Genomic DNA, 15,491 nt, shown 5'->3' on the forward strand with positions numbered 1-15,491 from the left:
TGTGTGAACGGGCAGTGGGCAAACAAGGGACCAGCTCTTCTGTTTCCAGGCTTGCAGTCCCAGGGGACAAGGGACCAGGTGCAGTTCGCTGGGCAGTTATGAAACCGGAGAAGCAGCAGGAGCGTCTTTGGGCTGGGCTTTGAGAAGCAGGCAGGATTATAGGATGGGGTGCAGAGGGGGTATGAATTACCTCTCAGTATACACACACACACACACACACACACACACACACAGACTGGGGCAGAGGGAGGGGCTTCCAGAACCCAGGTAGCAGGGAACAGTACAGCTGTGTCCCTGAGGGTATGGTGACTCAGAAGTTGTACGCAGAAGAAAAGAGGTCCAGACACCAAGATGGTGCAATGTTGTGGACAGAAGCGAGGGCTTCAACGAGAACATGGAAAAATGGAATTAAAAGATAATGGAAAATTTCCACGAATTTTTTGAAGTCCACTTGTCATTCCTGGTCTTCATCCTTATGATACAGATGACAATTCTGTATCCTCAATCTCGATGCAATGATACCCAGCAGGTTTCAGTGGGGCTTCCAGACTAAGGCAGACTAGGAAGAATGACCTGGCAAACAACTTCCAAAAATCAGCCAGTGAAAGCCCTGCGGATCACAATGGTCTGACTCATTGCAGATGGGGTCACCGGGAGTCCAGGGCTGACTGCATGGCCGGTAACAAGCAACAGCACACATCTCAGGCCATGGTTCTTGGAAGGTTGAAAGTCCACTTGTCAGTGACTTAAAGACGACTGCTTTCCTTAAAAACTCTGGTGGGAGATAGTTTCTCCTTATGCCGTCGTCCTGGTCACCAGCAAATATTGTTTGAGCAAGAAGCTCTGCTTGGCCCGTTGGAGGTATTTAGTTCCAAAGGTCGCTGTCCGCCTGGCACCCGCGGGGCCCTGCATCCTGAGAACAGATACTATCTGGTGGCCAAACAGAGCAAGGCTCTGAGCTTGGAGCTGCTCCCACCCTCCGCTTGACACACAAAACAAAAGCCTGGCAAGTCTCACTGTCCTCATCCCTCCGGGAGGTTGGAGAGCGGGTAGGGTGCGCAGGGAATACAGGCACAGGTGTGCGGGCGTGACGTGCGCAGGGAATGATCGTGGAGGGAGGACTGGGAGGTGGAGCGATAATAGCTGCAGGGCTGAGTGGGGAAGGAGACAGGCCAAGCCCCTTATCAATCATAATGCGCCCCCTTCCGGGTGTGTCTTCGGCACCTGCCCTCCCACCTGGCCCTCACTCTGAGCTCTGGTCAGTTTCCCTCTCTCCCTTTACTCTCTGTACTGAAGGCCATGATCAGAGCCCTGCTTCCCGATGTGGCGCACGAAGTTCCCAGACTGCATCTCTAAGAAATAAAACCCCAACTTGAGCGTGGGAAGGCTTTGTCTCATGGTCTCATCCTAACTGCCCTCTCCAATACCTTCATTCTGGGCATCGCTTACCACTTAAAAAAAAAAAGTTGTGACAGTCCGCTCCAAGCTGGGACGTTTACCCCCTCAAATAGTTTACCTTCAGCCTTTCAGTTGGCAGTTAGCGCTGCCACGGTTCCAGTCTCGCCCCTCCTCTTGGGCAGAGGCTACTCTGCCCCCTAAGCATTCAGTTCACATCATCAGGGTGTCGGAGAGCTTGGGCATTCCATCCGCCTGTATCTGCCCTTCCCTTGAAAACCCTGCTCCTGCATGTAGCTTAGCCTATGCCCACCCCCAGATCGGCCCCTTCTCTGGCTCGCAGCAGCTGACTGGAGGGTAACAGTGCTTACCATGGCCCGTCGTGCCTACAGCTGCTGTCTCCCTACTACCCCCAGCCCCACCCGCTAGACAAAGCTTCCAGGGGTCCTCCAGCCAGGTAGCTGTGCAGGAAGTGACGATGGACTTGGCCTGAATGGCTGACAACTCCCTTGCTGTGATCAGTCAAGATCCCACAATCCCCATTTCCCAAGCCACCTGTGCGCTTCCAAGGCAGAGCCCTCTGCCGCTGGGAGATGGCGTCTGACTTTTCGCTCTTGCTGTGGCTTTGTTTGCTTTTTATAATCATTTTACTGGGCGCTCTTACAGATTTCATCACATTCCACCGATCAGTCACTTCGGGCAGTATTGTACAATTGCGACCACATCCGTTTCAAAACATTCTCTTTCTTCATGAACTCCTTGATAGCAGCTCCCCTCTGGCATCTGCCTTATTAATGAAAGAATCCCCTGTTGGTGCAAATGCTTCCGGAGGCCGTAAAACTCCGGAACATTTGTTTTTCAGATGATCAAAACAACACTGACCAGCTCAAGGGGTGGGGGGAGTTTTATTCCCAGCGCTTTCTTCTCAGCTGCCGTCCCTCCCCACGCTAACTGCCCCCCCCCCATCACCCCCACCAGTCTGCTGGCCCCTGTCCTCACCTTCCCGCCGAGCTGCAGGGGACGAACCGAATCCCTGGCCGCGTTCGCTAATTGGGTTAATGGAGTGACTGTGTAATTGTTCTCCCACCGCCCGCCCACCCCTGGCTGCTCTCCGACTACCTGCCTCGCGGAGCTTGCCTGCCAGGGTCCAGGATCGCTGACTTACAACTGTGTCCTTTGTCCTTCGCCTCTGGGGCTTGGGGGTTTCGCGTGAATCTCCCCCAAGCGGGGAACAGGAGATGCTGCTATTTTGGTTCGTCTCCCCCACAATGGGGCCTTTCTCTGGGGCCTCTGGGCGGCGCGAGGCTGCCGCGGGAGGGGAAATCTGAGCGCCGAGCTCCGAGGAGGGAGGCGAGCGGGGCCGGCTTGGAATCCTGACCTCTCCTTCCCGGGCTCCGGGGTTTGCATTTCCTTTTAAACAGTTTCAGATGAAACGGACCAGCCAGGAGCCTCAGGAATCTTGGCCCCCCACCCCTCCCCACCCCTCCCCACCGCCCCGCGCGGCCAGGCTGACCCGGCCTGACCCGCCTCCTGCCCGGGAGACCACACGGAGGGACGCCTTTACCGCCCCCACCGCCCGATGGAGCCTGTCCTCCTGGGAAAGGGGGCAAATATAGATATTGTTTCCTGAGATGTGTTCACTGTGCCCCAAAGGTGCTCCCCCACCCCACGCGCTCGCTCATTACCCGCCCAAGGTGTAGACGTGTCAGCGTCCCCAGAGTGGGTGTTGGCAGGGAGGGGACGCCGGGCAGACAGCCCCAGGGGCTCCCAGAGGAGCCAGCAGTGGGTTGGTGGCGGGTTGGCAGCGAGGTGAATGCGTTACCTTCAGCCTGGCTCCTCTGGAAAGGCTTTGTTTCCGTACTTGGTCCCTGCTTCTGTCCTTTGCTCCCCATCTTTCCCACCCCAGCCTCTAGCCAGCTCCGGGGCTTTCTAGCACTGAATGCAGGGACATGCCAAATGTGGGTCTCTGCAGGCAGCCCTGGGCCCTCCCGTAGACCCACAGGAAAGCCGAGAAGGGCCCCTTCGCGTGGCTCTTCATGCCGTGATTAGCACGGGTCCACTGCCCTGTTCAGCGTTAGGTTACCTTCTGGTTCCCCCCAAGTTACAGAAGGGCAGGATCTGCCCAACAGCTCTCGGAAACCCCAACTAACCCAACCAAACAACACCCCCTCCCGACTGTCCAGTGGACCCCAACTCGCAGCAGCTGCGCCCTGGCCTTTTCTTGGCAGCCTCTGTACAGATGCAGAGTGGCAGGCCTTTCTTCCGTGGTGCTGCTGCGGGGCGAGCTCAGACCACCAACCTTTGGATATATAGCTGAGCTCAAAGCATTTTCAGCATCCAGGGACCTCAGTGCTCCTCGCGTGCAGTTCTCTGCCTCGGTGCGGTTTGTAAGAGGGTGCGATATGCATGCTGCACCTTCCTCCGACGGCATTGCGGGGTATGCTGTGTGCCTTGTTTTTTCCCCTGTGGCTCACCAGGGGGTGACTGGAAGGAATAGAGGTGCTCGGTAAGGACTGCGTGAATTCAACTGGACTGGAAATCTCAGACAATTCAAGAAGATCCGAGTTCTCACGTGAAAGGAAATGTGCAGATGGAAGAAAAGGTAAAGAGGACCCCACACCTGCTCCCCGACCCGCTAAACTAGGGGTGTGTACTGACTGTCACTCACCGCCAGGGAGTGCACCCTGACCCAGCCTTACTCCTAGTCCCTATAGGACAGGGGGAGCCCTGCCCCTGCTTTCGGAGAACAACTCTCTACAGGACTAGAAAGCCTCTCTCGGAGCAGCTGGTGGTTTCAACCCGCGAGCCTTGCGGTTAGCAGCCCAACACAGAACCCACTGCACTACCAGAGCTTCTTGTATTGACTAGGGGGCCTTTTTCTTCTAGAAACCACCCCCTTCGGAGCCTTCCCTGGGGACTTCTGACTCAAGGGACTGCGCACTGCTGCCCTCCTCTGGACACAGAGCAGAGCTGCGAGGAGACGTGGTCGGCAGCCCGGCGCCGCCCAGCGGTTTCCTTCCCTTCCTCATCTGGAAGGCAGTACTGGGCAAGCCCGGTCCTTAGCTGGCTTCTCTCACAGGTTTTTGGGTTGTTGTTGTTGTTGTTGTTGTTGTTGTTTTGGTGTAATTGGCTGTTGGGTTTTATTTCCTTTCTTTTTATATCGTTTTATTAGGGGCTCATACAACTCTTATCACAATCCATGCATACATCGTGTAAAGCACATTTGTACATTCATTGCCCTCATCATTCTCAAAACATTTGCTCTCCACTTAAGCCCCTGGCATCAGCTCCTCATTTTCCCCCCTCTCTCTGCACCCCCAACCTCATGAACCCTTGATAATTTACAAATTATTATTTTGTCATATCTTGCACTGTCCAACGTCTCTCTTCACCCACTTTTCTGTTGTCTGTCCCCCAGGGAGGAGGTTATATGCAGATCCTTGTAATCGGTCCCCCCCTTTCCAACCCACCCTCCCTCCACCCTCCGGGTATCGTCACTCTCACCACTGGTCCTGAAGGGATCATCCACCCTGGATTCCCTGTGTTTCCAGTTCCTATCTGTACCAGTGTACATCCTCTGGTCTAGCCAGATTTGTAAGGTAGAATTGGGATCATGATAGTGTGTGTGTGTGTAGGTGGGGAGGAAGCATTTAGGAACTAGAGGAAAGTTGAATGTTTCATCGTTGCTACATCGCATCCTGACTGGCTCGTCTCCTCCCTGAGACCCTTCTGTAAAGGGATGTCCAGTGGCCTACAAATGGGCTTTGGGTCTCTACTCCATACTCCCCCCCCCCATTCACAATGAAATAATTTTTTGTTCTGATACCTGATCCCTTCGACACCTCGTGATCACACAGGCTGGTGTGCTTTTTCCATGTGGGCTTTGTTGCTTCTGAGCTAGATGGCCACTTGTTTACCTTCAAACCTTTAAGATCCCAGACGCTGTATCTTTTGATAGCCTGGCACCATCAGCTTTCTTTGCCACATTTTCTTATGCACCCATTTGTCTTCAGCAATCATACCAAGGAGATGAGCACACAATGATATGATTTTTTCTTCTTTGATGCCTGATAACTGATCCCTTCCTCACCTTGTGATCACACAGGCTGGTGTGCTTCTTCCATGTGGGCTTTATTGCTTCTGAGCTAGATGGCCACTTCTTTACCTTTAAGCCTTTAAGATCCCAGATGCTATATCTTTTTATATAGCCAGGCACCATCAACTTTCTTCACCACATTTACTTATTCACCCACTTTGTCTTCAGCGGTTATATCAGGAAGGTGAGCATCATAGAATTCCAATTTAATAGAAGAAAGTATTCTTGTATTGAGGGAGTACTTGAGTGGAGGCCCAATGTCCTTCTGCTACCTTAATACTAAACCTATAAATATATGTATATAAATCTATTTCCCCATCATATATAAATATATTTACATATGAATATGCCTTTATTTAGACCTCTATAAATGCCCTTTGCCTCCTAGCTCTTTCCTCTATTTCCGTTGACTTTCCCTCTTGTCCCACTATCATGTTCAGCCTTCATTTGGGTTTCAGTAATTCCTCTTGGTTACATTACCCTTGATCACGCCCTACCAGGCCTCCTATACCCTCCTCACCACCGATTTGGATCACTTGTTGTTCCCCTTGACCCTGGGTTTGTTAATGCCACTACCTTTCCCCCCACCACCCCCTTTCCCATGTCCCCCCAGAACTGTTGGTCCCATTGTTTTTTCCAGATTGTTCATCCAGCCTATCTTATTTAGACAGACCTGCGGAGATAATAACATGCACAAAAACAAGACAGAGCAAAACCAAGCAACAATATACAACAAAATATCAACAAACCAATAACAAAACAAACAAAACAAAACACAACAAGAAAGAAAAGCTTGTAATTAGTTCAAGGACTGTTTGTTGGCCTTTAGGAGTGTTTTCCAGTCCAGTCTGTTGGGGCACCACGCCCTGGCCCCAAAGTCCACCTTCGGCATTCCCTGGGGACCTCGCTCCCTTGCTGTTCTGTTGCACCCCCTTAGTGTTTTGCCTCAGTGTGGTGGGATACAGGTTTGTTTTACCCTGACTGCCTTGCATTGAATCCTCAAAACCTGGGAGGCACAGGAAGGGACAACTTCTTCTTGGACTCCTGGCATGTCATAGACCCACTCAATATTTATTGCAAGAAAACCAACCTAATGACATTCATTCCTGGTGTACATGCCAATGTACTCTGATGTTGCCGATGCTGATTAGCATAAGAATCCACGAAGAACCCGTTATCTATCTGTTCCTGGTCTAGAAAGACTGACTTTTTAAAAAAGAAGGCAAGGGAAGAAAAGGAAAGAGGGACAAACAACCTCTCACAGAAGAAATGAGTTCAGAACAAGCAGCCATGCTGCTTGAAAAGCCACCATCTGGGGTTAACGCCTTCTCCCTCCTGCCTGCCTCTCAGCCCCCTGGAGAAGACGTGAACCCAGAGGCCAGGGCGCAGGGACTGCAGGGGCCTGGGGCGCCCTCGGCGCTCCCTTTCTGTGACTGTCTTCATGACAGGCATTGGTGGATTTCCCCATCACCCCTACCCCTCGCTGCATTCGTCTACGAGCTGCTTTGTCTGGCCTGATGACGGACACACAAGAGGTTTGTGATAAACAGTTATTGAATCCCTGGCATACGGTGGGCTCACCATTTGCCAATGGCAATAATAAAATAATTTTAAAAGGCGGCATCATATTCACTGTTGAGCAATTGCTTAAATTTCTGAGAAACTCTCATCTCCCCAAATCCAGCTCTGGGATTAGTCCAGGACCTAGGAGGCATTTGGACCCATGAATCTCAAGCTCAAAGGAGAGTCTGAACCGGTGTCAGACAGCATGGAAAACCCAATACTATCCAGTCCATTCAGACTAGGAGTGGTTCCATAGGACAGAGTATCCCCTTTGGGTTTCTCAGGCCTTTAATCTCTTTGGGAGCAGACAGCCTCATCTTTCTCCCACAGAGCAATGGCTGGATTTGAAATGCTGACCTAGTGGTTAGCAGTTAAAGCATAACCCACCCTACCCCCATGGTTCCTTCACACAGCATGTGGATGGGAGTTGAAACCAAAAAGACATCCCTCCCTCCAGGAGAAGCTCAAAGCCTGGCACCTGGGACCAGTGCAGGCAGAAGAGGGCGAGTCAGAGTCAGAGCAGGCAAAGTCAAGGAGGAGGAAGGAGAAGGAAGGAAAACTGGGATCAAGTGGCCCAGGGAGGTGTAAGGATGAGAGGGCGACCAGAGACCTCAAATACAGCTGAATAACGGAGTTGAGAGAAGACTGGTGCAATGTCACACGATCCAGCCACGTCATTGTGAGCTGCTGGAGGGTCTCTTCTGACTCGTGACGACCCCAGTATGCATAGGAGAACTACTCTCCAGAGGTTTCCAAGAATCTTCCAAGATGCCCCTGGGTAAATGGGATTGCCAGCCTTTCGGCCGGTAGTCCAGCACTTGGCCATTTGGAGCACCCAGGACTCCTATTCAGCCATCAAAGGAAATAAAGTCCTGCCGTATCATGCTATGACATGGATGACTTTGAAAGTGTTGTGCTGATATAGACACAAAGGGACGAATATTGTATCATCCCATTCAGAGGAAGCATCGCTTAGGGGGACACTGGATTTATGTTAATGGTGATGGAATCGTTTGGAAAGGATAGCAGTGGCAATGATGGCATGTGCTATGGTTGATGTCATCCAGGTCACTGAAATTTTAACTGTAAAATTGCTTGGATTGGCAAATGCTTTATGGCATGTATTTTTACCCCAATTTTAAAAAGAGAAAAAGATTGAGAAGGATGGGCTGGCTTAGGTCAGATGCGAAGGTCAGTGGTGAGAGCAGCTGGTGGCCTTGTGAAAGCCGTTAGTTGGGGGCAGGGATACAGTGCTGGACAGATGGGGGTAGGGGCGAATGAGAGCAAGATCGTGAAGGCAGCCGTGATCTGGACCCTGCAGCCAGGCTCTGCTCTGCCAGTCCAGCGACCATATTGCCACCAGCTTCATTCCTCAAAAATCAAACCAAATCCTGCCACTTCCTGGTGTGAGTAACACGAGCTGGCTCGTGTTGGGTGGGCCAGCAAGAGCAAAGTCCGATGGTGGTCTGTTTCAGCTCACCTGAATTCCCCAGCGGGCTCTTCGTCCCCTGGAAAGGAGAGGTCCAGAGTCCCCGATCTGCAATTCTTGGGAGCCTGTGTGTTTTTGCAATTCCCAGGCTGGTTGGTTTTAGAAAGGGTCTCTGGTACACTGGCTAGCTATAATATTACCTGCAGAATCCGGGACTCTACTCTGTAGTAAAACACACTTAGTGGGATAAATAAAGACTCTGAACGACCTGAGAAGAGGTCAGGTCAAGTTTTCTACCAAATGAGTTGTAAACATGCTTTCTCAGCTATTGGGAATTATGACCAAGGGTTCATGGGCCCCCCTCCTAGGTGGCCTTGCGGCTCCAGTGAGAGGAGTGTGTGTGAGCAGGGCGGAGAAGAAAGAACCACGTGTGTGTGTGTGTGTGTGTGTGTGTGTGTGTGTGTGTGCAGAGGTCCTGCTCTTCCTGCGGGCAGTGGGCACTTTCTGACTCTGTGCATGTGAGCAGGTTACAGAGGGCATCGGGCAGGTTTTGAGACGCCGTTTCCCACAGAGGGAAAGGGATAACCTAGCTTGAAGAAGGCATCCGAGCCACCTGTGAGTCCTGTGCTGCCTTCACACCATCATGTGAGCCACAGCGGCCAGTGCTTAACGCAAAAGCGAAGGCGAGGAGGTGGGGGGGGGGGGGGAACTAGATTCTCGGAAACGGAACAACCAGAAAGAAAATAAAGAGAAAGCTGATACCCTGTGAAAAATGTAAACAATGTCATTGGACAAACTGGGTAGAAATGAAATGGGAACCTATTTGTGTGCAAACTTTCACTTAAAATACAATTATATACATGTATATATATTTAAAGAATGCACCCGAGTGTCGTGGGAGACATTGAAATAACAAAGGCAGTTTCCCTAACTTCTCCCTCATCTTGTTAGGTCCTGGGTGGGGCACATGTTTCGTGGTGGTGGAAACCCATCCAGTGGTACCATGGACAGAAGGCCCGCTGACCTGCTTCCAGAAGGGACAGCCAGGAATACCCAGGGAGTCCAGTTCTGCTCTGGAACACAGGAAGCGACCATGGGTCAGAAGCAACTCAACAGCAAAGGTTTGGGTTTGGTGTGGGGCTAGCCCTGGACTCTCATCTTGCGCATGACAGGGACCTCTGTGCTGTCGTCCTGCATGCCAGGCTGTGAGCTCTGAGGACACAGCAGCGGGGCCTGTCTCAGACACTCCTGGGTGTCCCATGCCTACCACAGCTCCTGGCCCTTGTCCAGGTGGACACTTCATGCCCTTTCTGCTGACTTGCCTGGAAATGGATCTCTTCAGTTCCTTGTTGTGACAGATGGCAGAGTTGGCATTCTCTTCGCTTCCATTGTTTTCATTTGCAGGCAAAAGCCACACCTGCCACCGGGGGTTTTTGCCTTACTCTGCCCTCCCTGTCTCTGCTCCCTTCACCACCCTGCCACCTCCTGCTGTCTCCTTCAGTGAGGGTTCCAGTTGCTGGCTCGCGGCCTTCTTCATTCTTTCTAGACCCTTCCTTACGCTTGTTGCTGTTTGCTATGAGCCTGGCTCTGACTCAGGGCCACCTTCTGTGGAACAGAATGAAATGTTGCCTGGTCCTGAGCCATCGACATGGCCATCAGTATGTTTGAGTGTGCCGCTACTGTGTCAACCTGCCTCCCTGAGGGTGCCCGTATGAGGAGATGGCGATCCAGCACGCCCGGACTACCTACCAGAGAACTTGCTACCCATCCTGCCCTTTGCCCTAGGTCACTCCGGAGCAGCTTTTCTCCTTTTGGTTGCATTTTAGCATATCATTTATTCCTTTCAGACATTAGGGTAAAAACCACCAAAGTAACCTTCTAAGAATCACGTTTCCTTTCCCTTCCCAGGCTTCCCCAAGCCTGGAGTCATGGCAACACATTCTGCTGCTAACCCCTACTGAGGAAATGCGTGGACCTCCAGGCCTTTAGTCGACAGAAGGAGACTCCAACTTTGCACCAGTCCAGGGGCAATTCCCCACAAGGCCGGGGTCAGACATGCCTTCACCCTCCAACTTCCTTTACCCTATTGGACACCAACTATCCCTCTCACGGACGGACTCGCCTTCTCTTTTAGCTTCGATAGCCACACAGAACTCACAGACAGTACTCATGAGTCGGGGGTGTATTAGTGAAGCTCACGGGCTACAAGTCAAGATCAGAAATGTCAAGGATACAGTTCTTGTGTCCATACTGTTTCTTCTAAGAGATGCTGGGGGTATACCTCTTGCAGGACCTCAGCCTCTGGCCTGCTCAGACATGTGTTACAAAGCTCCTTTAGCGCCGATAAATGCTCAAAGGGCATCCAACTCTGCAAGCCAGCATCCTGCCTACAGATACTTGGCTTTACTTGTTCCACGAGCTGAGAAGCCTGTCACTCTGTCTCTTGGTCTCTCAATGCTTCTCTGCTGCCTCGCCATGCAGGGATTTTTGGATGCACACTTTCTTCTTTCTTGGTGGTTGGGCATTTTCCAGTCTGGCTTCTGAGATGGCTCGCTTTATACCCAGTGGAATGGCTAAACGGGTAGTCCCCTCATTAGAGACCTCTACGCCTTATTTGCATGTTCCCACCACGTCATTTGGTGGGAATGACAAAGCTACCTAGTGGGTGACTGTGGGGCTGTTGACAGGAGTTCAAAGCCATCAGCTGCTGCAGGGAAGAAAGATGAGACTTTTTATTCTCATGAAGATTTACCATCTTGGAAAACGACAGGGGCAGCTCGCCTCTGTCCTATGTGGAGGGGGGTCCGATGAGTCAGAATTGATTCCGTGACAGTGAATTTTGATTTCTGCCTTTGTACGGATCCCAGGACATTTTACTTCACCACACCTGGCTTTCATTTGTCTTCTACTTACCAACTATATCTTCCTTTGCTAGCGATGGGCATTTCCTGATGACGTGTCCCAAACAAGTTAAAATCTCTCCCTTCTTGCAGGAGGACTCGCTCATCCTGATGGCCATTCATCTAAAAGCAGGCCTGTGTGTCCTTTTGGCAGGCCCTGGTCTATTCACGCGTGCTCACCTGCTCCGCTGTGGTCATACATGAAGAGGAGTTGGCGTGTTCTTACTTGCTGTGCGTACACGCGTTGTCATGTTGGCCTTGCGGCAGTCCCACCGGACAGAAGAGGACCGCCCCACAGGATCTTTATGGGAGCAGATTGGTAGGTCCTTTCTCTCCTGGCTGGTGAGTTCAAATTGCCCACCTTCGGGTTTTAACCCTAGTGTCACCAGATCTCCTTCTTACTTGTAGAGTACTTTAATATTTGTGGGGGCAACCCAACCTAAAACCCAATCTGACCAGGAACCATGGCTCCTGTGAAATCTGAAACTCCGATATCTAGTCCGTGACAGTGACTTCAATTCCTATTTTCTATGATCGTTGCAGATTTCATTGAGACCTAATACTTTCAACCTCTCTCTTGTGACCCAATTAATTACCCACCTCTCTGACATGGCTGGATCCCAAGATTTATCACCCCAATGCAGCTTGGGGCTGTTTCCAGGGAATGATCTCCAACTCTGGCTGGGCCTTCAGCTCTGCTTGGACATAGTTTCTGGTTCCCAGCTTCTCCCCTTCTTTCGTCCCTTCCTTCTTTCGTCCATGTCCTCACAATGGCTCTTCCAAATCTTTTAGAACCGTCAAACCTACCTTGTCCTCGCGGGTAGTTACATAATTCCACGTCAGTTTAAAGATATATTAAAGTGCGGGGGCAGAGTGTAGGCTGTCAATCAGGTTGCAGCCAATGACTTCATTTGGAGGTGCAATCGAGGTATACCTCTCTGGAGGCCAACCTCTCTCGCTTTACCTTCACCTTCCTGCTGGCTGACCCTGATTACTGCCAGAGCCCCGCGATGTCACCGCTGCCATGGGATCCACACAACTTTGCAGCCACCAACCTGTGATCTTCCTGCATTCTGCATCATTGCTTGTGACGGCACGAGGCTGAAAGGGACTTACGGACTGAAAGGGCTAGGAACTAGTGCCGGACATGGGCTTGAGTTGGACTGGGCAGGGATGTTTCCTGGATATATAATGACTTCTTGATAGAAAGCTCTTTCTGAAACACATATGAGTGGCACTGGATTTGTTTCTCTAGTCAACCTGGCCTGAACACCCTCCCATCTTAGAAAATGGCCTGACTTCTTAGATGACAAAGAAAGCTTACCTTCCTGTCCCCATGTCTGTAACTCAAAGCCTCACCATTACCTCTTGCCACTCACTCCTTTGGGCCTTTGCTCCTCCCCTCCATGTCTCCTCTGGGATCTTACTGTTCTTTCCCCCTGCATTTCTTATCCCTTCTTTTCAGTCATTCCTTCCCTAAAAGCTACAAGCATGCACACAATCTTTCCCAGCCCCCAAATCGCACCCTTCCTTCGGCTGGAGTTCCTGCTGACCATTTCCTGGTCCCTCTTCAGTTCTTCAGGAGCCCAGGTGGAGTTGTGCTGCTAACTGCAAGATCAGCAGTTTGAAACCAGTATCTGCTTCTCTGGAGAAAGATAGGGCTTTCTACTCCTCTGAATAGTCTATGAACCCCACCGGGGCAGTTCTACTCGGTCCGATAGGCTCCCTGGGAGTGCACCGGTTTAACGGCAGTAAGTTGGGGCTCTTCAGTTCCTGGCTGCCTTCACATTTCCTCCTCCAGCGATCCACTCCCCGGCGGTGGCTCCTCTGGCAGAGGTCCCAAGCTCTCCCAGTGGCTAGAGTGGATCGCCTCACTCCCTTCTCATTGTACTGTGTCCAGGCATGCAGCCGGACTGCTCCCTCCTAAAATCTCTCCCCCTCGGCTTCCCAGACACTCCCGGCCACCTGTTATTTCTCGGATAAGGTCTCCTCTGCTTCCCTTATAGTCTCTTCTTCTGCCCAATTCTTTAGACAGGTGGTGTATTCAGGATTTTGTCCTTTGTCTTCACTTCTTAGACTGTCTGCTTCAGGAAAACGCAACTAGGACCTCTCTGCTCGTCACCCTAATTACATACTTCTCTTTGGGTTTTGGACTGGGATACCCAGCTAAACCTACAAGCCAAACTCACTGCCATTGAGTCGATTCTGACTCATACTGACTTCATAGGGCAAGGTAGACAGGCTCTGTGAGTTTCTGAGACTGTAACTCATTATGTGAGTCAAAAGTTGTGAGTCTGACCTTGCGGTGAGCAGCACAACATGCAACCACTATGCCACTGAGGGCCACCCAGCAGCTACTGGAAATCTCCACCAGAATAGCCCCCAAACAGCTCATGCTCATCAACTCCAGACTGGATTCATCTGCCTGCCCCCAAACGAACAAACCAAACAAGCCCACTGCCACTGAGTCAATACCAACTCATAGCGACCCTGTAAGACAGGGTAGAACTGCCCCTGTAAGTTTCTAGTCTTTCTGGCAGTAGAAAACCTCATCTTTCTCCCACAGAGTAGCTAGTGGTTTCAAACTGCTGACCGTGTGGTTAGCAGCCCAACAGGTAACCACTACACCACCAGGGCTCCTGTTCATTCCCACCCTCCCCCCAAAACAAGACAAAACACCATCAAGTTGATTCCAACTCAAAGCAACCCCCCATTCTTCTTTTCATCCCTTTTAGAGACAATGGCACCACCAGGTGTCATCTTCTAGTCCCTCCTCTCCTGCATGCCCTCATCTGATCACTCACCAAGTCAACCTCAAATCTCTACCCTCATCTCCATTCCTAAATGATCGCCTCAGCTGCGATGGTATACGAAGACAGTAATTAAATCCAGCCGAGGCACAACGAGAGCCTGGTCTCATTGAGTACCTCTTTGCTTAACGCCCTACCAGGAACAACAACAGAAAGTTAGTAATTGACTGGGGCCAGGTGTGGAGGTAGGGGAAGACAAATATAAAAGCATGAAGGAATTTGGGGGGGAGGGGAAGGTGGACTATAACATGGCTATATATATATATGAAGGGGTACCTTCCCCAAAAAAATAAACAGAAAAAAGCTCCACTGGGCAGAGCTTTCGTAGTATGCATTTTCCCCACTAGGCGAGCATTGAGCAACTTGCTTTGAGTTAGTGCACCCAGTGGTGTCATCTGGGAAGGTTCTCTCTGGTCACAGTGAATTTTTTCATGAAAGCAATTCCGCTCAGACTTTGTTTTCTGTGATGGCTGATATTAGAGAACGGCATGCAGCTGTGAAATTTTGTTTCCTAATCAGGCAAAATGCGGCACAAACTGTTGTGATGTTGCACATAGCCCACAAGAACAGCCCTATGGGAAAAACTCAAGTGTATGAGTGGTTTTCCCATTTCAAAAAAGGTGAAATGTTGATTCACGAAAATGGCAACTTGGCAGTGCATTTGGAGTTCGTTCCACCAGGTCAGACTGGTCATCAAGCTTTCTGTGTAGAGGTTCTGAAAAGATTGCATAACAGTGTGCAGCAGAAAAGGCCTGATTTGTAGCAGATTGGAGACTGGTTTTGCCACCACAACAATGCACCTGCTCACGCAGCCATCTCAGTGTGCCAGTTTTTGGCAAAAATAAAAAAACCAGCATGCCTCTCTTGCCCCATGCACCACACTCACCTCTCAATATGTGTGACTTCTTTTTGTTCCCACGAATGATGAGGGACATGAAAGGACAGCGATTTGACGATGTAGAAGAAGTGAAGATAAAACACGAGGGAGGTGCTGTCAGCCATCCAAACAGATCAGTTTGAAAGTGTTTCCAAGAATAGAATTGCAAATTTGACAAATATATTAAGTGTCATGGAGCGTCCTTTGAAGGTGATAAGGTTGTACTGTAAAAAAATTAATACATAGTTTATTGGGGAAAATCCGTTTTGGGGGTACCCCTCGTTTATATATAATCAGTCATAGTAAGTACACTGCGGATCTAAAATAGGTCTAGATGTCTGTCCCCTCCTTGCCTGCTGGTTCAAAATCCAGAAAGTTTTTCGAATTTCAACCCCTGTTCTCAGCTCAATCACCATTCCGG

The sequence above is a fragment of the Tenrec ecaudatus genome, chromosome 1 (genome assembly GCF_050624435.1).
Source record: "Tenrec ecaudatus isolate mTenEca1 chromosome 1, mTenEca1.hap1, whole genome shotgun sequence".
Lineage (NCBI taxonomy): Eukaryota > Metazoa > Chordata > Mammalia > Afrosoricida > Tenrecidae > Tenrec > Tenrec ecaudatus.